Raw genomic sequence first — 24,000 nt, 5'->3', positions numbered from 1 at the left:
GATAGGAATAAAAAAATCGATAAAAAAAATGAACTAAAGAGCAACGTTCTTATTCATTATGTAAAGAGAATGGACTCTTTTTCTCCTTCCATATCCATTCCTTTTTCTTTTGTTACATGTTAAAAAGCATCTCGAATTAATACTGTATTAGAAAAGATTGGATAAATTCTCGACAGAGAATATTACACTTCTACGAAGAAAAACACGTTTCTGAATTTCTTATCGAAAAGAAAATATAATTTAACCGCGCATTAACATCGAGAGATTTCGTTCTATAAAAATCGAAAATTCAATTAAAAAGAAAAATCATGTTAACCTCGTAATTCGAATATGATCTGGAAAACGTATAACCAGCCATGATTATATTCCGTAATATTGTTTAATTACTAAATTGAATAAATGGTATTAATATAGAATTCATATTACAATTCCCTACTATTATTATTAAACTACGTAACTAAATAAAGCATGCTAATACGCATTGCTATATACATGCACACATACATACATACACATGTACATTCGTATGTACATTCATATGTACATTCATATATACATTCATATATATATATATATATATATATATATATATATATATATATATATACATACATATATATATATAAATATATATATATAAATATATATATATATAAATACATATATATATATATATATATATATATATATACATAGATATATAGAGTAAAAGTTCGACTCATTGTATTTGTAAAGAGAATATATTACTCTCGTAGCAAGAAATTCTCGTTTAGATGGCTCATTAAAAGTATCAACGGGCTACATTAATTGACATTTAAAAATATACACATAATTATTCTGTGTATATGTATACGTTTATGTATTTATACGGCATATATTAATACGGCAAATGTATGATTCAAAAGATACCTTCATATATATTTAATGATTCAATCTAAATATCGAGTAAAATGTAAGAGAAACCTATAAGCTCGTATCAATGATTATGAACATTCGAAGATAACATTAACGATAATGTCGTATAATGGGAAAAGTCGATCGTTATTAGATAGGTGATAGTGGTTGTATGCTAACGAATGATGCGAGCAGCTCTTCCGAAATAGTGTCGATGCTCATACGAATTTGATTCTCTGTTGGGAGTCGTTAATATGTATTTAAGTGTAGAGATATAAACAAATGACAATTAAATATGCATATTTACGAGACGCATTATTCGCTTGAATATGTCATTTCGCAAATGGCGAACATTTCTCGAATAATATTCAAACAACGTGAATGGTAGAGGAAAACTATCTCGCACACATACCTCTCTCTCTCTTTCACACAGCATACTCACATATATATATATATATATATATATATATATATATATATATTCATATACATTCAGTCTTTCTCTCACAATCTTCAACAAATGATAGAAATAAGAAAATCTATAACTGAGAAAATCGATTCGAAGAGTAACACTCTAGCAAACTATGCACCGAAAAATCAAGAATCGATTTTCGTGATCGATATACAGATGCATATTTATGTATCTACATATCTCATGTCGAGTCTTTCGAAAAGTACCTATGCCTCGAGAAGAAAGCTTTACGATAGGGGATAAAAAGGATAGGCTAGTGCATCGCGGTTTGAATAAATATACTCGGCTCGATGCTCTCTTTGAAGGGTAGCGTATGGGCAATTGCCCGTAATGGAGCGAGTAAGTAAAGAGAGAAGCGAAACAAAGAGAAAGGTAGAAGCGAGACGCGAAATATCCATGTATAAACGTCGACTCCAAAATCTATGGTTATGTCGAATGCTACGAGCTACGAATCGAACGAAAAAGATCGTGAAAGATTCTTCACGCCGCTTCCTCTACCTCCTCCTCTTTCTCCACCCTCCCCACATCCGATCTTCTTCTCTCGATCATTTACTATTTGCAAATTGGACGTGACACAGGATGCGAAACGTTTATCGGTCTATGCTATTTTATTTCACTTTTTTTATCGGCACAATCGATATACTTTATAATCGTCAACAATTTTATACATAATGTACGGATTTGTACAGAGCTCATAAAGAGAAATTTTTCGATTATTCGGTTGTATCTTTCTTTTTTTTTCTTTTGTCTTTTTTTAACCCCTTGAACTCTCTTATTTCAAGTCCGAGAATAATAACTTTTTTCTTAACGAAACGTCATATTTTTATTAAATTAACCATGCAAAGGAAAAAAACATATGTATGCAATATATATATATATATTTATTTATTTATTTATTTATTTATTTATTTATTTATTTATTTATTTATTTATTTCTGCTAATTAAAAAAAAAATATATTAAAAGCACAAAAAATTCTTAGTGAACAAATTAAAAACAAAAATTGCAAAGGATCAATCGATCGATTTTATATATCGTCCTATGTAATTCAAGAGATATGTAATCAAAATAATATAATAAAGTATATGAAAAAAAATTATTACAGATCTTGCATAAAAATAAATATTAGAAAATGAATGTATTATACAGAAAATTTTATATATATAAAATATATATATATATAGTAAATATACATGTAAAAACATTCTTGATTCATATAAATTGAATCTCTAATTTCCATCGCATTGAATTAAAATCACTAGAATATCTTAACTAAAAAGAAAAAGAAAAAAAGGAAAAAAGAACAGGAAATAAATCGCATAAAACTGAAAGTCTCGTAATAAAAATTTGAACTACTATTCTTCTTCTATTTTCTTTCTTCTTCTTCTTTTTTTTTCTTTTTTATTGCGCAATGGATGAGTCACTTAACGTTAACTTCACGGACAGGTAGCCACGTTGATGATGGACGAGGAACAACCACGTTCTACTCGATCTCGTCAACTCGGCTGTCGTTGTCTCGAATGTCAATCCACGTGCATCCGCTTAGTTAAAGGACAAGTACCCGTTCGCGCTTATAATGGCCGACTCTGGTGCATGCTGCGTTTGGCTTTATGGAATCACCTGTCGTCGGATTAAAAGGGAAGTGATATACATCCCTACTGCATAATCAATGAACGTTCAACAACGGTGCCGTTTATTAAATGCAACACTATATAGACCGGGATTGTATATAGATCAGGAAGTATTCGAAAACCCATTTGAATTTTCCAAATTTATTTTATAAATTTATCTATTTATATATATATATATATATATATATATATATATATATATATATATATATATATATATAAATATATATTTGGATAAATACGACATAATCGAAATACGAATAAATCGAAGAAATATATTCGATTATATTTCCACGATAAAAACGATCTACTTGCTGAGTTGATAATACAATTATTATACATTTTATATGTCATATTAATTTTACACACTTTATATGTCCTAATAATTAAAATTTGAAATTATTATAATGAATTATAATTTGCCTGCTATGAATGAATATATTAAAATAATTTTATACGAGAAATATTCGTTCAAAGAAAATTAACATACTTACAATTCGAAATTTCGAATCGTTTATACGTTAAATGGATACATCGAATGATTGTTAAGAAAATGAAAAGAGAATAAATAAAGAAGAGAAAGAAAAAGTAAAGAAAGAATAGGTTATTTCTTCGAGTTGAAAATTTACCTACCCATTCTCGGGAATATGCGGAGGAATACGGTAGGATGATTACAGTTCGTACGAGAACAACAGTAATATCAGAGCTCGAATATGCTGCGTTTCGCGCGATTATCCTGTTTACGGTCGAACAACAACGCTGACAAGAAAGCGTAGATGCATATTGGCAATGCCGTCTCTCTTCCACCTGCCGGGCTCATCCATTTTCCCTCGGAAATTTCTGTAGATGGTAGTGCCGGTTTCCGCGAGGAAGTTCATGCCGCAACGGTGCACATAAGGGCACGTAGCGCAATTACACCAGCTCTCATAGGGAATCGCGTCACGTCAAGCGGTGGATGCCGCTTGCACGAACACTATACGTGATTCGTACCCATAATTTTGTAGACATTCATAGGTCAGCAAAGCGAGTGAACAAGTGTACGAGAGAATGAGCGAACGAATGAACGAACGAAGTAACAAGCATGGGACATTCTAGGTAACTAGTACGAATCAAGGAACCACGAATTCTAACGAATCAAAAGCCAGAATTGAAAATCGAAGGAGTTATCGAATCTGCATGTAGATACCTTTACCACAAGGATGACCTATATATCCTACCCAGCCATAGTCGATTTTCCGAAAAGGAACGTGGAGAAATTTCCGAATGGAGAAATCTTGCTTTATGGTATAAAACGTTAATGTCGATTTAATATTAGAACGATTACCTCATATACATCTCGAAACGCCCTCATATACAAGGATCTTAAATATGAGAGATAAAGAGAGAGGAAGAAAGAGAGAGAAAGACTTTTCTTTCTAAAAGTTAGATAATTCTTTGGTCTCAAAGTCTCATTACTATCTCTAAAACTTCTTAACCCTTTGACTCCTTTCATCGTCGTTCACCGCTCAATCCAGCAACAACTCTCTTCTCTCCAAGATTTTCATGCAAATTCGACGAGTTGTAGATGATATTATGAAAGAGCTAGAGCTAAAGTTAGAGAGAGAGAAAGAGATAAATAGAGAGAGAGAGAGAGAGAGAGAGATACTAAATTCTCTGACCTTGCCTACTTCAAAGGATTCCTCAATACGACTACAACGACTACGACAACGATGGAGTTCGTAAATCAACGACGAAATATTCGTCGATTCACATGCAAACTGGTGCTCGTTAATCCAACAAACACGATCCAATTCCTCGATTCCCAGTTTTAATCGGATTCTGAATGAATACTCGCGATCGAGTAACTACGTTGAAATAATATAGCCAACGTATTAATTGCCATCGATATCTTAGCACAAATCTCGGAGTCACTTTTAAAGACTCGAACAAAGAAGAGTCCTACGTAATAATCTTCTTTTGCTTGAGAAAAAAACTAAAACATATAGAATGCAATTTCCTTTTCCGGAATCGATTTAACGAGTCGAGAAAGAGTTCCCGTTAGAAAGCAAATTCAAAGGGCTTCAAAGCGAGGATGAATCTCGATCGAGGAAGTATGAATATTCTTTTTTTTGTTTTCTGTTTTTTTTTTTTTTTTTTTTTTTTTTTTTTTTGGAAAAAGAAACACGTTCTTTATTTCTTTTTCTTTTTTTTTTTTTTTTAGTTGCTTCGGCAATGAAGAAAGAAAATAATGAAAGACGGGAAAAAGGAATAAGACGAAAATATTGAAAAAACGCAGAGAGAATAAGAATAAGAAGGAAAGAGAGAGAGAGAGAGAGAGAGAGAGAGAGAGAGAGAGAGAGTGAGAAAGAGAAAGAGAGAGAGGCAAGGTAGTAAAGAGTACAGCGATTGCTCAATAAAAGTCGATCAAGTAAAGACGATTTCGTAAAGGTGACTCGACTCTAAATTAGTCGGATAAAAGGTAAACGAGAGAAAAAGAGAGAAAGAGAGAGAGAGAGACTTAAAGTAAGAAGAAAAATAAAGAAAGAAAAAAAAGAAGAAAAGTATAGAAAAAGAAAGAAAAAAACGTTCACCCTGAATGTTTCGACGAAAGATCGTACTTTCTCAACGAAATACCTGATTTTCTTTGGGTCAGGGTTAATGAAAAAGCTTCAATAATTTATACTGTAAGAGTAAAAGGGATGGAACAAAATATATCCGGTGACCTTGAGTATTTCTAATGTATCTTAAGTGAGTCAATTTTCATATCTTTTTCGAGCATACTTATTCAATTCGATCGGCTGACATTTTACAACTTTATTACTTTTCTGGTATTAATTAACTACGATCGAAACGATTTAAACGTTTATCGTTGGATTTCTAATTACAACGTCGATACTATTCCTCGTGCTTGTGTCCAATGGTAGTACATACTGGTGGTAACCATCGTCCCAAAGGGGCAGGAAACTCGATTTACTCTTGAGAGCTTCGAAGAGCACGTCGAAACGTCGTGCTAGTGACGGTAGTGGTGACGACGGTGGTGGTAGCGGTGATAGTAATGGTGGTAGTAGTAATAGTTGTGGTAGTGGTGGTACTGGTGGTGGTATTGGATAGTGCCAGTAGTGGTAATACGTCGTGAACGATGTAAAACGATAAGTGGAAAGTAGCGTGTACTTCTTATTCGATCGGCTACCACCTGTCGCGTCTTTTTCACTCTCGAAGAAACTTCGATCATGTCGATCGAACTTTCATCTCTCGATCGAAAATTTATGAAGAAAAAGGAAAAAAAAAAAACTGAAAAAAACCAAAGAGAAAAAAGAAAGGAAAAACAAGGAAAAAGAAAAGAAGAAGAAAAAGAAGAAGAAGAAGTAAACGCGAAATAAAATATATGTAGCATAGGTTGTTGTGAATTATAACAATTTCAATTCAAATATCAAAGCTTTTAAATCGTACCTATACTATGTATATATATATATATATATTTTATTAGATTATAAGGCTTAACAAAGTCAATAAAATAAGTGAAGTGTCTATTCTCAAAGATAATAAAAAGTTTACTTCCTCGATGGCAATTCTTAACTCTTTATTCCAAGGACATAACGATGCTAGAGATTCGCACGATTCGCGCGTGTCCACCCCCTCCTCTCTCTTCCCCATCCCCTTCTCTTCCTCCCTTTTCTCTTACGCTCGATAAAACAAAGTTGAATTCACTTTTGTGAAATTCACCTTTTTCTTCCTTTTTCCTTCGAACCTTCTTCTCCTTATTCTTTTCTTTCTCTCACTATATACCGTATAATGGAATACAAGTCGGCGATACGTATCCAAAGAGCGTCATAAACTTTACGGTCAGGACATTACTCTTCGGACGTAAGGAAGACCAAAGTCCGTGGATCGTTTTGTTGCAGTGAGAGTAACACCGTGGCTACTCATTGTCAGTTACAAAGGCATTCTCGTGAAATGCAATGTGCCATTTACCACGTTCGCCCCTTTAACCACCATCCCAGATACAATTGAAATCTATTTTTACTTTGTTTTAATGATTTAAGCGTGAAAATGGTAAAAGAACAAAGAAAAGAAAAAATTAATAATTAAGTTAACGTCCTACTTATTGTAAGAAACAATAGTTTCTATTTTTTCTTTTCTTTTTTTCTTTTTTTTTTTTTCGTCTTATTCCTTTTTTTCTTCTTGTGACCTATCAAAGGCAAAAAATATCAAGTCGAAAACGTTTCTCAACGAATAAAATAAAAATCGGTCGACACGAATGAAAATGAAATAATTGTCGTATTTAATATATATATATATATATATGGAGAAAATGGAGAAAATGTAACGTTTCTCTTGCAATTACACAAAGAAATATAAAAGACGACTTGTAAAACAAAAAGCATTATACGAAAAGACGTTATTAAGCTGAGAAGATTACAAAAGTTAAAAGAGAAGTTAACGTAAACGCAACTATTGTAAAACCCAATTTTCACATTTTACTTATTCCACTTGAGCGTCCTCTTAGAAAACTACTACTTTTATTACACCTATAAATAAGTGGATTCTCATGGAATCCAGTATCTCTCATGTTCCATAGAATTTTTATTTCTCTTAAAAGATTTTCTTTCCTGAAATATAAAGTTTCCAACCAGCGTTCGCACACACACACACAAACACACATACATACATACATACACACATACACATATAGAGAGGGAATAAGAGAGTGTGAGAGAGAGAGAGAGAGAGAGAGAGAGAGAAAGGTTTTGCAATACTAGACAAGGTCGAATATTAACTTTCTTCTGGTCAAAGCATTTTACTATAAATTGGAAAGTCGTTCGCTAAACGTCGAGACAGTACCATTCGAAACAATGAGAACTAAGAGAAATAAATCAAAAAAAAAGAAAAAAAAAAAAAATAAAGAAAAAGGAAAAATGAAATATTGCAAAGTGGCGATTACCATGGCAAAAGCGCTTTCCTAGGAGTAATTGTCACGGTTCCCAATCTACTGTACTGATCTGAAAGTACAACAAGGAGAAAGAGAGAGAGAGAGAGAGAAAGAGAAGGAAAAAAAGAGAAACAGAAAAAGAAAGAGACAGAGAGAGAGAGAAAAAGAGACAGAGAGAGAAAGAGAGAATTTCGATCGTCGATAAGAGCAACACACATCGGTACGAGTTTCTCATTGACCCAAATTCTTTTCCGGATGCCATAGAGCCGCACTCTATCGCATTCCACGACCATCCAACATGGCGAATTCACCCTTTTGTCCTGAAACGCACATGCTGCCGTGTGTACAACTAATATATAAATTCCAATAGGTAAGTATTCAACGTTATACTCGTTGCGCCGTCTGCAAAAAATGCGCAGAGAGATCGGAATTTTCGTTGCCATTGAAACGCGTGCTTCATGGTTCAACGCGATACCATGTTGGAATTCCAAACCGATAAAAATAACGATAATAAAGACGTGGGAGTATTCGGGAAACATATATTTTTTTCTACCCAGGAAATTAAACGTAGATCGTTTGTCGAATTGATAAATGATTCTCATCTATCGTTTTTATTCCCTTACGATACATTCGCTTTCGAATAAATAGTTAATTGGTAAATTATTGTTGAACAAGAGAGATAAAGACAAATAGATAGATAGATAGAGAGAAAGAGAGAGAAACGAACGAATTTGAAATGAAAATTTTATTTCGAATCCTATTAACATATTGAACATCGAGAGAATGATATAACGATGATTGATATAATTCGCTCGCGTGTCAGAATTTAAGCTCTCTATCATCGTTCAATTTAATTGCAATTAATCATCGGCCTTTTATCGATCGTTTTTTCTCGCGAGTGAAGTAAAAAGTGAAAAAAAAAAAGAAAAAACCATAAAAGGAAAAAAGAAAGGAAACATTAAGAAAGAAAAAAGAGAAAAAAAAAGGAAGAAGAAGAAGAAGAAGTTCAAATATTACGGAAAGCTACGGTAACAGTGTCAACGTTGGAGAAAGCTTCGAAGCAACTTGAAACTACTCCGCCGGCGGAGGGTTGATTAAAGTTTTTAATTAACTGCATTAATGATTTATCAGATAACGCCGCACGGCACGGCCGCTTCTAATTCCTTCCTCGACGTAAAAATTGCTCGCTCGACGATTTATCTAATTACTCGTAATTAGCAGGAGCTACTCCAACCTGTACGCTTTTGCAGTGAAGGCGTCGATAAAATTAACTTCCGGGTTGATCTTCAAGAGAAATTAGAGAGAAAGAGAGAGAGAGAGAGAGAGAAAAAAGACAGATAGCAACTACAGAGTTGTTCCCTTTGACTAACGAAACGCTATAAAATATAAATTATAAAGTACTTATACGTAATAATATTATTTGTCAGATAGTATGAAAATGTCAAGCCTAGAGATAGGCAACACTTTATACTTCCTCGATAATTATAGTTGCTAACATCATTTATCAATAGGAAAATTATTTAATCCCCCTCCTCCAAACCTAACCGATATGCCTAATAATAGGCAACCCGCGTTATATACGTCAAAATATGAACGAATGTATGGAGTGTTATCTCTCTTCAGGCGTTAGTCATTACAGATAAAAAAATCCAATGACTAAAAGTAAGATCTAATTCTTTTCTTTTTTTTTTTTTTCTCTTTTTTTCAAAGATCAAACCAAACGATTATTAATACGAATAAAAAGAGAAAACTTTCTCTAAGTTCGAACGCATTTTACTTTTCTCTTTTTTTTTTTTTTTTTTTTTTTTTTTTTTATCGCTGATAGACTGGCAATCGTTTTGTACGACGATGAAACGAATGTCGTTTCGTTGAGTTGCCATCGAATTGATTGGATTCATGCAAAATAAAAAAAAGAAAATTAGATCGCTGTACCATTCTCTTTCTCCTTCTCTCTCTCTCTCTCTCTCTCTCTCTCTCTCTCTCTCTCTCTCTCTCCTTTCTACGCAGAAAGGGCGTTAAGATGAAAGAAGGAGAAATCAACGTCGAGAAAGTAAAAAGCATTTTTCCGCAGACGAACGAAAGAATGGAGGTCAACGTGGAAGGCAATATCGAAGACGGCATTGCCTTTTCATCGAGATGCGATCTTCGTCTCGTGAACCTCCGAGACTCTCACTCTCTTCTTTTCGTATTACCCACGAATCTTTCCTTTTCTCTCTAACCCTTCATTTATTGCATCCACAGCTTATGTCGCACACATACCGACTTTATAAACGTATAGTCAGCATCTGTTTTCTGTGTTATTAAATTCTTTCATCTTACGTATTTATACACGTATAAGTATGTGTAAATTGCTCTGTCTATCGGTGTACAAGTCTGTCTATATATGTACTTATTTACTTATTTACGTGTGTATGATTGAGAGGTAAGATACTAGATAATATGCATCAAACAAATTTTCCAAATGAAATTAAATAATCGATTGATGTCCATTAGCATTCTACATATTTATTCATTCACGCACGAAGAATAACGTGTATTATAAATAAATCATCATTTATATATAGTTAGTATTATATTATATAATATATAGATACTATATAATATATATATACAAAAGATTTTTTATATATATATAAATATATATATATATATATATATATATATATATTAAAAGTAAAATAAATTATTACAAAATAAAAAATATTTACTTATGTAAAACTAAATCCACTTGATATAAGTTCACGTTAATGAATAATATTCTTACGCTATTATTTATTATCTTCTTTTCTCTCTCTCTCTCTCCCCCCTCTCTTCCTTTCTCTCTTACTCTATATTTATATATATATATATATATATATATATATATATATCGTTCTTTCTTTCATTTATATTTCGTATCTTCAGTCATATTTCGCTCTCGTCTTCTCGTTTTCATCTATGAAAATACAGGATGTGATTAACAATTAGTTGTAACAAGCTGTGCGACATACATCCTCATACATATCGGATGAAACCCATACTATACAGAGCTACTATACAGAGAGGACGCTTAAGTCGCCGTTGTCCCTTCGAATGAGACAGCTTTGTCTTTAAGCGGATATTCGTTAACTGTTCTCGCGTAACGAGCCGTAACGAGGAATACATCAGGAATATTATTATGATAATAATAATTCGTAGTTTCACGAAACGAAGCGATGTCCAAGATTGGTATATGTGTATGTGTATGTGTATATATGGATACGTATGTAGGGATGGTTGGAGGAATTAGATAAGTTGTTGGACATCGAACTTGAAACTAAAATTTTCGAAAGGAGAGGATGATCTCTTCGTTGTCTCTGTGTTTCTCTCAATTCGTTCTCCGTCGTTAACTCGGTATAATTTTAACGACAACGACTTTCACGAAACTTCTCGGAAACCGATATGAAACTTAGCTACGATAATTGGTACGAACGGTTAATTAGATCGTTAATGAGCGAGACGATCAACGGCCAATATGGAGAAATTTACGTTATAATGGTAACGAAATTCGTGGAGAACTATGTAGATATTATTTTACGATAATATTGACATTGAAGATACGAACATAAAAAAAAAAAAAAAAAAAAAAAAAAAAAAAAAAAAAAAATGAAAGGAGAAGAAAAATAAGCAGAAGAATAAGAAGAGGAAGAAGATAAGAAGGATTCTGATGAGAGATAAATTTAATGGCACCTCCGGTCGCGGAATATCTCGTGGAACATAGTGATAGTGACAAGAGCGGACGTGACGAATCGTCCTAATCCAACTTCATCGAATATATCGCTCTATAGAAACGAATGACTGTCCCCGTGCTTTCGTAATATAGATTTATGACAATCTCCTGGTATGATGTCATAGAGCAATACAAACTATGGATTATTATCTACGTCAAAGTACGATGAAATACTTCGAACCGTCGATATTATAAATACGTTCCTATAATCTACGTTATTCTTTATACAAAAAATTATCTTATATCAATCGATGGTTTTGTATAATATACAAAACGATTTATTATAAAAAAAAAAAAAAAAAAAAAAAAAAAAAAAAAAAAAAAAAAAAGAAAAAAAATAGAATATAAACGAAAGGAAAAAAGAAGACGAAGAAAACTTTAAAAAAATTATTTGATTATATATTAACGAGATACTCTTGATAAAGTAAGTCTGTACATCGAAAAAACATTTACGTTTCGCCATAACCATAAAATTACGTTAGATATAATTACCTTATCGGGTCAGTGAGCAATTATCTATCCTACTCCGATTACTTTCTTTACATTATATCTATACATTTTTGATTCTCATTGTTTTATTTTCAAATACATTAGTAAAAGTCAAAGTATGTTTGAAATCGTACTCAAATTCATAATCAAATAATTTCTCGTAAACTCATTGCAACGAACGTAAAAACTATACGTACACACACATACACACATATATATATATATACACAAAGACACACACACACGTACACATAGTTATATACTATAGATAATGTAAAAAACACAATCGTACGCGAAAATTCATATTAAATAACGAGCTCTCACGATCGTATTTCTCCGAGTAATAGCACGATTTAAAACGAACCGTTCTAATTTACTAATTGAAGCGAATACCGAATCGTTAATTAAAAGAATCACGATTTAATATCATCGTTTCATGAAAGCACCACCCGGCCCCACGGTACGAAAACACCGAAACTTTCCAAATCGAACTTATTAGAACGCTATCTCGAAGTCACATAATTCCATGGTTTAAATTATTCCACGATTCATTAAGCATTTAATTATATCTTCGATCGAAGCTATCATGACTTTGCCTTTTTGCGAAATTTTTTAAATGAATTTTTTTTCTTTTGGCTCTCATATTTTTTTTTTTTTTTTTTTGGCTCCATGATCACTTCTCGTCAATTCAAAATTAAAAAGCTCATCGATTAGCCAATTTGTTTGCCTTACATGCACGCATTGCCAAATATTCAAGTTTATGAGATCTATCGCTTAATGGAAAAAAAAAAAAGAAAAAAAGAAAAAAAAAGAAAAAACGACAGACCTCTTTCAGTATTTCCACGATTTGTGGTTGCTTTTGAACAAATTCGCGGTTTACAAAACGTGACAAATTCGCAAATATCTCTTGCAATTCGTCGTCAAAAAATCGTCGACAACGAAAAAAAAAAACAAAAAAAAAAAACGAAGAATGAAAGTCATTTTAATTCAAAAAAAAAAAAAAATCAATTGAAAGATCGCCAAAGAGTTATATCATCCCTATCTATCCATTCTTTTTCATTTATTTAATTCGATAGAAAGTAACGCTTTAATTATAAACTGACAATGAGTAGATCCAATTTTGGTCGAACGAATTCGATGAGATTCTCTCTCTCTCTCTTTCTCTCTCTCTCTCTCTCTCTCTCTCTCTTTCTCTCTCTGTACTGTCGGAATGTCAAGTATATTTTTTTCCTTTTTCTTTTTTTTCATTTTTCCTTCTTTTTTTTTTTGTTGAATCCTTCGATCGGTTTTAATCGTCGATACTCCGAAAGAGCGATGATGAAAAAAGAGAAAAAGAAAGATTGAAAAAGAAAGATGGATAGAAAAAGAGAAAAATAAAAGAATAAAATATAACCACTTAATCAATTATTGGAATAACTAAAAGTAGAGATGCTCTCTCTTTCTCTCTCTCTCTCTCTCTCTCTCTCTCTCTCTCTCTATCTATCTATCTATCTATCTAACTATCTATCTATCTATCTATCTATCTATCTATCTATCTTTCTTTTTTTTTCTTTCTCTTTTTACTCGTAAAAGTCGACTTCCGTTCAAGTGTCTCATTGTCTCTATAGTATAGTAGAGTGGCAAAATAAAGAGATGGAATAAGGGGTGCTAGAAGAATAAAAGAAAAAGAGAAAGAGAAAAAGAGAGAGAGAGTGAGAGAGAGAGAGAGAGAGAGAGAAAGAGAGAGAAGAAAAAAGTACTGCTGGTGGTGTAATGCTAAAGCAACAATACTTTTTCCACTCTAGTCCGAAGATGAGTGAAGGAAAAAGTGAGAGAAGAGAAAGGAGACAGAAAGAGAATAAGAGAGAGAGAGAGAGAGAGAGAGAGAGAGAGAGAAAGAGAGAGAAGAGAAGAGAAAAAAAAATAAAAAGAAACTGAATCTCCAAGGACCCAGAGAGACCCATTAACGCGTCGAACGAAAGAAACTTTTATCGCAAATAATACAAATTATCCTTGAAACTTAGCCCGAAGCTACTTGGCTCGTCCTATTCTTGTCACTGTTTCTTCTTTGAAACACGTCGGATAACGGGGATCCTTTTTATTCTCACGAATGACTTTTCGTTCAGTTAACGTCGCCTGATGGATGGCCCACATTATTTCGCATTCATTCTGAAAACCCTTATAAAACATGAGTTACTATGCATATTTAAAAAAAAAAAAAAAAAGAAAGAAAAGAAAAAAAGAAAAAAGAAAGAACGAAAAACGAAAAATTTAGTTTCCAGAGAAAGTTATATTATATTATATGATAAACAAAAGAAAAAATATATTTTTTATTTATCATTTTTATTATGAATGAAAAAATATTACTACTACTACTACTACTACTATTACTACTATATTATAGTGAATGAATGATTTAATTCGTAATATTTATTTTACATTAATTTAATAATAACATTTTATATTACATTTTACAATTAATATTATTATGAGAAAGAAAGAGAGAGAAAAGAGAGAGAGAGAGAGAGAGAGAGAAAGACAAAGAAAAGAAATAATAATTAAAATATCAGATCTAAAATGTCATCGCGATAAGTCATACATCAATTCAAGATATAAAATTAAATTGATTAAATAGAATCGAAAGGGAAATAAATGAAAAAGGGGTATACCATGAAATACGTAAATTAAATTCGAAATCGAAAACAAAAATATATTTTTCATTAGATTATAAGTTTTACTCTTTTAAGGAGAAAAAGTTCTATAATAATAAAGAGAAATTAAAAATTTTTACGTTAAATGACACCTGACAAAAAAGATATAAGAAAAGAAAGAAGGAAAAAAAAAAAAAAAGAAAAAAAAAGAAAAGAGAGAAAAGTTTACATTAATTTCTACTTCTTTCACTCGGTTCTCTCTATTACAATGACAATGAAATTTATTATTCAACGTTTATGAAACTGATCGAATTTTCAAAAAGTCGTGTAAAGTGGAGATAATATTCTTCTATCGGAAGACGATATTTCAACAATTCCACGATCTATACCGGGTATAATAGAGGGACCGACCAAACGGATAAGCGTTTATAGGAACTTGGACAAAAGGCTTGGCCGCACCGTTCAATTCAGAATTACGCATCGAAGAGAACAACGATGGTATGGAGAGGTGTAGGATGGATTGGTGGCGGGGGTGAGTGGGGGGAAAGGACTCTATAGGAATTGGAAGCTGTGGCATTGCCATCAATCCACTATACGATCGTTTGATTTCGATTCATTGTCACTCAAGCCACTTCCTCTCAACTTACTCGGAAAATTATATACATATGTATAATATGGACGTATATATAAATATATGTATTTATATGTATACATATATATATATATATATATACGTGATTCGAACTAACAATAAACATGCGTTACATATTACGTATAACAATAAAGATTCATAGTTTCAAATGAATAATAATATTGATTGAACGTAATAGAAATTTTGAACGATTTTAAATTATATCATTGATCGTGTACGTGCTATAATAATAATTTTTTTAATAATATATTAACGTTAATAATTTTCTTAAATATTCGACATTAATATTACATTAACAATGATGATAACAGATTTATCTTTTACGATTAAAATCGGAAATCTTTTTCATCTATCCCCCTCTTCCCTCTCCCTCTCCCTCTCCTTCTCTCTCTCTCTCTCTCTCTCTCTCTCTCTGTCTCTGTCTCTGTCTCTGTCTCTGTCTCTGTCTCTGTCTCTGTCTCTGTCTCTGTCTCTGTCTCTGTCTCTGTCTCTGTCTCTGTCTCTGTCTCTGTCTCTGTCTCTGTCTCTGTCTCTTTCTGAATCCATCTTGGTTCTTGGCTGTTATGATTTGAACTTGAAAACGAACGAACGCGTGAACAGTTAAATGCAATTATTTTCAATCTCTCAACAAGATTATGTACATGCATATGTACATATACTCATAATTCGAGGTCGAACTTGTTAATATCGTCATTTGTCATTTAAAATTCTTGCAATAATGTACATACTACTGACGTTAATCAAATCGACTCCAGGCGAGCAATTAAACGATACGATACATATCGGAATCGGGCCTTGCAATACTCTAATGAATCCAGTTGGTGACCACACGACGTGACTATTATCCGATATAACGTGCTTGTTGATCGTGAACTACGTGTCACGAGTTAAAGCACGTGAAACCAGTAATGTTGACATTTGCAAATCACCTTTCTAAAAAGCTATTAATTGCATTTATCCTCATTATCCATTCGTTGTTTTATGCCAATGTTATGGATTGTATCGATAAGTCATTAATACCAGATATCTATGCTAAATCGATCAAGAACTCAAATCGAAACAATTTATTCGACCTTTCGTTCGAAAACGTATTAAAAGAAAAAGGAAAAAAAATATTTATAACGAACTCGTTATATATATATATATATTTTTTTTTTTTTTTAATAATTATTCCAAATAAATAAATAAAAAAGATAGATAGATAGGTAGAAATAAATCGGATATATATTTTAATTTATTTCCATCTAATCCCTTTACGTATATTATGATTTTTTTTAATGTTACACCGGCAAAAATTTATCTCTACTAATAATACCAAAGTATAAAGCGCATATATCGGTTTTGATTCGTTAGATTACATTTTCAAGATTAGTTTGCAAAGAGTATTATGAAAACGACCACTTTAGCATGCAACGAAATAGGGAGATAGCGTATGCTCTTGGACGGAACACACTTATACACGTACACTACGTATACACCTACACTACACGTTGGATTATTGACTAGCTTGTTCAGTTACGTCACACACGTTACTACAGCTTGCGAGATAATCAGTTCTACGTGCAAAACGATCGGTCCCACGGAAAAACGAGCTAATACCAGGCACGAACATTACGCCACGATATTATTCTCACGAATCTCTCGTATATGCTAAAGATCTATGCATACAATGCATATTATATTAAATATATATATATATATATATATATATATGTATATATATATATATATTTATACATAGTTCAACGTTTTATACAAATTCTTGATTCTGAGGAAAGAAAAAAGAAAAAAAAAAAAAAAAAAAAAAAAAAAAAAAAAAAGGAAGGAAAAAATAAAGACACTTATTAAAAACGATAAAATATTAAAACATTATTATCCTTATCGTAAGATCGTTAATGAGAGGGATTAATTATTATGAAAAAAAAAAAAAAAGAAAAAAAAAAAGAAAAGAAGAAAAAAATAAAAAAGTAGCAGAAAACTTATTTCGCTTATGTACATTGCATCTGTAGGTACTATGATTCTTTTACTTTACCGAGACAAAAAAAAAGAAAAAAAAAAAAGGGAGAAAAGAAAAAACCGAACAAACATAAGAAATTAATTCGTAAATTAATTCATAAAACTATACGTAATTTCATTCGTATTATGTTTATTATGTCATTCAAATTATCTAATACAAGCGTAACAGTAGGAATGTTTCTTTGCAAATCTTTAGATTGCAATCTCACTCAAAAAAAAAAAAAAAAAAAAAAGAAAAAAAAAACAACAAAAAAAAAAGAAATGGAAAGAAAAGAAAAAAAGAAAAAGAAAAAAACTCCGTTCATAAGTGAGGAATCACGGAGTTCGCAGTTCGTTCGTCGAAAGAATTCTAAAAACAAATTCTCGTCGTTACGATTCACAGAGACGAATCCTCGGTAAAACTATTCGTATTCCCTTGAAAATTCGAATAAATTTGTCTTCTTTTCCACAGACGGAATATAACATACGTATATAGATATATGTATATCACAAATATACATACACATGTGTGTGTGTGTGTGTGTGTGTGTGTGTGTGTGTATGTATTTATATACGTAAACCAAACGTGTACACATGAGACTAACAATCGAATCGGTTAATCCGTCGAGTGAGCTTAAAACGTTAACTCACAAACACATAGAAATTTTCGAATCTCGTTGTTCCGACGTAAAAAAGTTTATATTTACGAGCGTTGCTTCCGCCGACGTAATATTTTTACGTTCAAAAACGATCCCAGGGCTGGTCTCTGAAAGTCCCGTAGGAACTGAAATTCGCATTACCGTCGTTCTGTCAATATCGAAAAGAGATATACTACGAGTGTGTTTCTAAAAGGTTTAAACGTTAGAGCCCGCTCACCCGTTAGAACCCCTTGCCCGTGTTACCACAATACTCAGCACAGATGTTCGTAAATTCTTAAGAGAGAATCGTTTTACTTCTATTCTAAGCTATTTTCTAAGATTTCCATTTAGAGATAAAAGGTAATTCTAGTTAGATATTTCGTATAAATTACTTAGCCTCGTTATTCTCTATTTGAATTCGTTCGCAATTTCGCGGTTAAGTTAATAGAAGAAAGTAAGAGAGAGAGAGAGCGAGAGAGAGAGAGAGAGAGAGAGAGAAGAGAGAAAGAGATATAACGAAAACAAAAAAAAACAAAAATACAAAAAAGAAAGAAGATATAAAAAGTGAAGTATTGTTACGCTTGTTAACTCGATACGAAACCACTTACAACGATAGAACGATTTTAAAATTAAAACGTGTTAAGGAAACTAACATCGCGAAAAAGGAACAACTTGAAGAGACTCGAATTTTCTTGTAAAAGCATTCGTGCCGTATCTACACAAACGAGGAAGCACGTGCACATGGTAAACTAGTCCGCGGTAAATTAACATCGTGTTGTAGCTCAAGCTGCAATTAACGAATTTTCGAGTTATCCTGAAAATGAGAGAGAGAGAGAGAGAGAGAGAGAAAGAGAAAGAGAGAGAGTGAGGTAACTGAAAATCTGGGTAAGCTTAACGAAAGCGTTGAAGGATTCATATTGAAACAATTCTTCCATTAACTCTGAAATATATATATATATATATATATATATATATATATATATATATTTTAATACAATTTACTAATTAATTAAAGTAATAAAAATAATCGAATTATAGAATGAATACGATCACGAAGAGAACCGGTGAAAAAGAAAGGTCATAAAGGAAGAAGAGAAAAGGAATAAGAAAGAAAAAGTAATTTAAGTTCCACTTTTTCTACTTTACTTCTGCAAGTTGGTCGAAAGATAAAAAAAAAAAAAAAAGAAAAAAAAAAAAAAGAAAAAAAAAAGAATATAAAAAGGGATTCCAACTTATGGGACATCTAAAAGATATTAAACATTAATTTCATCATTGTGAAGTCTCGATGGATTTCGATAAGTAAGTTCAACGTCATCGCCATTGTTTGTGTAGGCACGTGTTGAATGAGAAAAGAAAGAGGAAGAGAGAAAGAGAGAGAGAAAGAGAGAGACGTAGAGACGATACGAGTCGCTCATGATCATACGTTTTAATCTCTGTCGCAAAGTTTAATGGAATGCGTACCATAATTTCCCGTTACGTGGTTCGATTCACGAAGAAAAGGTGAGGAAGAAAAAAGCACGTGATGTTCCGGATTTCTGGAAAATTACAAATCACGAGGTAATATTTGTCTCTCTCTCTCTCTCTCTCTCTCTCTCACTCTCTCTCACTCTCTCTCTCTCTCACTCTACTTCTCTCATTCAAGGATTTTACAAGCGGTCAAAGCACTATAATTTATTCGAACAAAAACCATCAAAAACTAACATCTGAATAATTAACCTTTATATATCCATATATACGTCTAAATGAAATACATGATACTTGAAAAAAATATATGATACTTGAAAAAATCTTTGAAAGATATCTACTCACCTATTAATCCTTCGATTATTGCATATAAATCTCTATCTATACTTTTACATAATCAGACCGAGTCCAATATCACAGTTAGTAAAAACGAATGTGTTCCGAATAATTCGAGAATAGAAATCTTAATTATCGAAACTATGGACTATTAATAACACTTAATTAAAATATTTCAAGAGTATTTCTAACAAAAAAATCGACACTCTATCTGAAAATCTGAAAATGTGGTTGTTGTTATTCTTGTTGTTGTTGTTGTTATCGTTATTCCTGTTGTTGTTGTGTTATGAATTAAAATTACATACATAGCTAGTACTCTTTTTTCTTCTCCCATTTATCACAATTATATTATAACAATTATTAAGAAAGATAGAAAAAAAAAAAAAAAGTATTTAAATATGTACGTCTCCTCTAAGTACTTGCACATTATCGAAGGAGAAAAAAATATACAAATAAATAAATAAAAACCGTATAATTCTTTTTACTTCTGTTTTTTTTTTATTTTTTTTTTATCTTTTTTATTTTTTTTTTTTTTTTTTTTTTTTTTTTTTTTTTTTTTTTTTTTTTTTTTTTACTACAAGAGTTCATTCAAAATAATCGTAAAAGGAATGATTGTAGCTAAAGAAAACAAACAAATAATAAATATATATATATATAAAAATAAAAAAAAAAGTTTTATTTCTTTATAGGACGAATACTTCCTGAGGAAGATTTCGCACGAAGGATTTCAAAGTTGTATAAACAACTAAGCTTTAGCTTTTCGTTTCTTCGTTTTCCATTTTTCTCGACAAAGTCAGCGTACCAAATTGACCGTTGTGAATTCCTCACGCGCAAGCTCCGAGCTTTTTCGCATAAGCCAGCCATTAAAGCCATCTCCGAGAAAGCTTTTCGCTGGAGCAACGTTTGACTGTGTGTTCCCTTTCCTCTCCTCTCCGCCCTCCTCCTTTCTCTCCTCTCCTCTTCTCTTCTCTCTTTTTCTCTTCTCCTCCTTTCTCTTCTCTCCTCCAGTAGGTATTTTCGCGCCCAAGGAATAAATTCAAAACTACCCTTCCGGGAGGTAGCTACCGATGGTACGGGAAAAGCGTGCCAGGAATTCCGAATTTTATTCTAGGAATGGCGAGAACTCCTGGTGTTGCCACGAACAGGCAAATACGTCAAATCCTTTTTCTCATCCTCCTCTTCCGCCTTCTACTCCCCTCTCGTCCCATCGCACCCATCCTCCTCTTTTTCCCACCTCATTTTTTGTATTTTTCTTTCTTTTCTTTTCCTTTTTTCTTTTTTTTTGCTTTCTTTTCTTTTTCTTTTTTCTTCGAGAAAAGTACCATAAATGAACCAACTTTTTTTTATTATTCGAGTATTCAACATATATACGTATATATAAACGTGATATATATATATATATATTCCTAGATGTAATATATCGTAATATATATATATATTTTTTTTTTTACGTAATATATGATGGTATATATTTATTTTTTATCTTTATTAGTTAAAAGAAGAAAAAATAAGAAAAGAAAAAGGAAAGAGACAAAGAGAGTTGGAAAGTCGACGATTGTTCTTGGGAATTAAAAAATGTTATTATTAATATCGTACCATTGATATCACCGTCGTCCTCAGTGATCTCTTTCAATCGCATCACACCGTCAAGGGAATGCTTGTCTATCTATATACATATACATACGTACTGGTCCTCGTTAACAGGAAAGATCTTTTTTCCTACCCCGTTCCGGTATTTTAAATAACGAACGTACTTTCTTTGCTTTTCTTTCCTTTCTTTTTTTTCCCTTCTTCTTCTTTCTCGTCTTCTTCTTCTTCTTCTTCTTCTTCTTCTTCTTCCACTTCGTCTTTTCTTCCCTTTTTTTTTTCCTTTCTTTTTACGATCCCGCACCACTTAACGTTTCGGTCTTCTTGTCGTGGATGATAACGCTTCGGGCATGTATTCCTTCTATAAAAATTTCAATTCCGTAGTGAACCCTTCCGGCGAGCACGTATCCACCGTACGGCCGAGGTAAAAATTTCCTTCCGCTTCGAGCGCGAGAGAATGGATCCGATGAAAAGGCGAGAATGGCGTCTCACCGTCTTCTCCGCCTCGTCTTACTTCGTAGAAACGACGACAAGGAAGGACGAAACTTTCTTGATGGCACACCTTCTTACAAATGGTTCAAACGAACAACTTTCCACGAAGAAAATTAGAAGTGAAGGTTCTCTCTCTCTCTCTCTCTCTCTCTCTCTCTCTCTCTCCTTCTATCGTTATCCCTATCTCTATCTCTATCTCTATCTCTTTTTCTCTATCTACGTATATCCCTTTCTCTCTTATTCGTAAAGAAGAAGAACGATTCTCTCTCTCTCTTTCTCTCCTTCTATTTATCGGCAACGAATGAAAAAGTCAAAGACGGACTCGAAAGTTGTCGAAAATCTATCCAAGATCGGCCTGAAAGATCTCATTCTCTTTGTTAGACATAGCTTCTTCGACTTTTCCTACTTGAAAGGAAAAGTTTCTTATTCCTACGATAGATGAACTGATAATCAATGGAAAATTCTAGTCTTCCTTTAGTTTATTCGATAACGAAGAGAATTCACTTTTTTCTGATTTTTTGTTTTGCTTCTTTTTTCTTCTTTTCTTTTCTTTCCTCAATAAAACTTTAACTCGAATAAAATTAAGAAAAATATGTCGATGTGAAATACAGAATTTTTTTTATATATATTATTTTTAATCGTTCGGTATCGTAAATTTTCAAATACAATACATTTCACACGAAGCTTTAATCTTATCTGAAACAGGGAATTTTCTAATAACTCATATAGACAAATTTATATAGTCGATAAAAAAATATGTCTTCCTTTGTTTTACTCGATGAAGAAGGAAATTCGTTTTTGTTTCTTTTTCTTTTTTTTTTTTTTTTAATAAAACTTTGACACAAACTAAACCAGAAGGAAGCATAATCTTAGAAAACTTAGAAACTTAAAAATCTGTCTACATCTGCTTACGCTTATATCTTCAAATATCTCACATACAAAGCTCTAATCCTAATTATCTAAAATCAATAATTGCACATATATTGCATTCTAATTGTCAAGAAGAACAATATACCTTAATTAAAAATATGAGAAGCAAGCGTTAACATCGAGTACGAGAAATTCTATTGAATTAAGGATCTCTTTCTCTTTCTCTCTCTCTCCCCCCTTTTCCCTCGATCCATCGGTCCGATATTACAAGAGAGGTCGTGACACAATTATCATGAACCAGAAACTTTCAGGTGGTAATGATATTTCGTCGAGTAGTTACAACCGTGTCGAGAGTTAAGGTCGTGGACGGTAACCGTGCTGGCACCATTGCTACGAATAGCAATAGACGGGAATGACAGTGGAATAGCTAGGGATGTTCAAAGTAACGGTAGTGGAGGGGAATGCAGAGAGAGAGAGAGAAAGAGAAAGAGAGAGAGAGAGAGAGGTCTCCAGGACAAGGTGTAGGTTAGATATGTAAGCTAGCAACGTATATCCTCGCTATTGTATCACTCCATTAAACATTCGCTGCAGTGCACTATAAACCACGATATAATCTCGCAATGCGGTAAACACTAGCGTGTTGAACGAATACATAGTATACCGTGATAGCCTACTATCTACTAGTGAAAGCTTACTAATACTAATGTGAATATTTACTTCATAGACATAATATGTTTAGCAGCCAACCGATAGCTATATACATTCGGCAGGTGTTGAAAACACGTCGGCCTGTTTTGAGCTTAATCAAAACCAAGAGACGAATACGCCTTCCGATGATTAAGCTCCCATCAAAGTTCCCTTCAGATAAAGGAGAAACGGATGGATAGAGAGAGAAAGAGAGAGAGAGAGAGGGAAATGTATATATATATATATATATATATATATATATATATATATATATGAAAGGAGATGAGTTACATACTGATTATAACGTAACCAGGATCTTCGTTTCTATAGTAAATTCTACCTCTGCATCCTGAAATGCTTCCGATGATGTTTAAAGAGATTATTGTCTACTCTTGGACTCTTGATTTTCATCATTAATTCTTCTCCATATACTAGATATATCAGATTTGAACAAGCAATAGATATAAACTATGTATGGAGCGATAAGTATAAACTACATGTACGATA

General features: G+C 32.5%; 1 protein-coding gene across 5 annotated transcripts in view; it reads right to left on the bottom strand.

Moving 5' to 3' along the window:
• Window positions 1–24,000, bottom strand: part of LOC124949477 (lachesin-like) — a 199,337-nt gene that overhangs the window by 152,221 nt on the left and 23,116 nt on the right. Inside the window, exon 2 of one of the 5 annotated variants that reach the window (XM_047494557.1) lies at window positions 19,519–19,592. The exons of 3 other annotated variants lie outside the window; for them this stretch is intronic. The gene's annotated coding sequence lies outside the window, so the exon portion shown is untranslated. Of the gene's footprint in view, window positions 1–5,906; window positions 6,081–19,518; window positions 19,593–24,000 lie in introns of those variants that run through there. One more of the 5 variants, XM_047494562.1, reaches the window with a different exon arrangement.

Source organism: Vespa velutina, chromosome 5 (genome assembly GCF_912470025.1).
Source record: "Vespa velutina chromosome 5, iVesVel2.1, whole genome shotgun sequence".
NCBI lineage: Eukaryota > Metazoa > Arthropoda > Insecta > Hymenoptera > Vespidae > Vespa > Vespa velutina.
Note: the sequence above shows the minus strand (reverse complement) of the source record. Positions and strands in the feature narration are given on the sequence as shown.